Genomic DNA, 2,191 nt, shown 5'->3' with positions numbered 1-2,191 from the left:
ATTGATCGATAAATTTAAGTATGCAATTAGAAAATGTTTCTTATATTTGGAAGAATATATAATCACTGCTGAATGTTTTGTAGTTACGAAAGTTGTATACAAACATACATTGTACATACGACTAGTAATGGTACTAAATTACTGTTAGAGGGTCTTGGGTGTATAGAACCATATGGTTAAATTAATACTAGAGATAACGAATCGCGCGAATGTAATTAATATTTTGAAATGCGTTGTTTGCATTAATTGATAGTTTTCTTATAAACTTTTTTATAAACAATTTCATTGCTATAGAAAAAAGATAAATGCCGGTAATATGTCTATCCTACTTAAATAGAAAGTGCAATATTTTGTTATAATATTTGGCGCAAGTTTATACATTATTACATCCAAAAATAATATTCTTTTTATATCTAAGCTATATTAAAATATAAAGATACAAATAGCTATGCGAGTAGTTAGTAGTTGATGCTTTTTACTTAAATTGTCTTATACTTCATAATTTGTAATAATATAATTCTTGTCATCAATGATTCTTTGTTTTTACTTTGTATATATTATACTTCCAGGAAGATGCCGCTCTATAAATTGACTTACTTCCCAGTTACGGCATTGGCAGAACCAATCCGTTCTTCTTCAGCTATGCTAGTATTCCATTTGAAGATGAACGTATCAAAAAGGACGTCTGGCCAGAAATAAAGCCCTGTAAGCTTAAAATTTAAAGAAGTTCTGTTTCTTAAATCTCATCTTTCCTAATTTAACTAAAGTAGCTAAATAAAGTAGAACACAATTATGCAGAGTATAACAGAGATTATTGTTTACTCTCCATTGCTCTATAAGATATGTGGGAGAACAATAGGTATTGTTAAGGAGACAATGCCCTTTGTTTGCTGATAAATTATCAATAAATTAAATTATATCTTTCCAAAACAGATAACAGGAAGCTAGATATTTAAGAAGCATCATAATCTGTTTGTTCGATAGAATCTTTGATTCTATTAGTTGTATGTTTTTAGTGACTCCTTATGGCCTGCTTCCTATGCTCGTAGCTGATAGAAGGAAGGTTGCTCAGTCTACAGCTATTTGCCGTTACTTAGCCAAACAATATGACTTAGCTGGAAAGACTGACTGGGCAAATCTTCATATTGATGCCACTGTTGATACTATTCATGATATTCGTCATAGTGAGTATCCAGTGCTGTTTTGCATAAATCTTATGAGAATCTTGATAACAGATAGTACATATCTGTTCAGGTATTTATTAGTTGAAATCCGATTTAATATTTGATTTAATCGAACGATACACGTATGTCAACAATACAAGACAAAGGATTAAAAAGGATTGTAATTCTATCTTCAGTATTTAACTGAAAACAAATTTTCAGAAATTGCCGCCTTCCACTATGAGGAGGACGAGAAGGTCAAAGCTGCAAAACGCAAGGCTGCTGAAGAGACGCTGCCGTTCATTTTAGAACGTTTGGACCAGCAAGTGAAGGAAAATGACGGCTACTTCTACGATGGTACTCTTTCTTGGGCTGATTTAACATTCGTTGCTCTGCTCGATTATTTGAACTTTATGTACAAGTCTGATCTGATCGAGAATTACGAGAATCTGAAGCTGCTGGAGAAAAAGGTCCTCCTTCTGCCCAAGATCAAAAACTGGATTGAGAGACGCCCAGTTAGCGAATTCTAAACTTCACGATTGCTTATGGTTTTATAAGCGTTTAAAGATCGCGGTCTTAGTGTGTTGAGAGAATGAAGAACGAATCGTGTTGATGGAAGTTTGTATGGAATATACTGATTGCTTTTAACATTCATTAGTTCCAGTTATTACCAATATTTTTGTCATTTAGTTAGGGTTTTCCCTTTAGATTACGTTGTGATAGAGAACTATTATTTGTGTATTCCTACAGAAACATACGAACTATATAAACTGTTGACACGATGTTGTGCTTTTGTATTATAGAGATAATAATAAAACCATCAAACAATCATTAATTATGTTTTTTATTATATTAATTAAGAATTGAAGATTACCTCCTTGGTGATCTTGATAATATCGTATTTTACAAATGTTGAACAAAAAAAATGTATGATTATTTTATTCAATACGTTATGAGGGTTGCTTTAAAAAAAATACGAGTTACATATTTCTTTGAAGAAAGCATGATTTTTATCGATACAATAATGT

The 2,191-nt window shown here is 31.6% G+C and overlaps 1 pseudogene; it reads left to right on the top strand.

The window, feature by feature from the left end:
* The first annotated feature begins 573 nt into the window (after nt 1–573).
* On the top strand, nt 574–1,789 carry LOC117214922 (annotated as a pseudogene).
* Nucleotides 1,790–2,191: the final 402 nt, after the last annotated feature.

Source organism: Bombus bifarius, unplaced genomic scaffold (assembly GCF_011952205.1).
Source record: "Bombus bifarius isolate JDL3187 unplaced genomic scaffold, Bbif_JDL3187 scf7180000009273_frag, whole genome shotgun sequence".
Taxonomy (NCBI): domain Eukaryota; kingdom Metazoa; phylum Arthropoda; class Insecta; order Hymenoptera; family Apidae; genus Bombus; species Bombus bifarius.
Note: the sequence above shows the minus strand (reverse complement) of the source record. Positions and strands in the feature narration are given on the sequence as shown.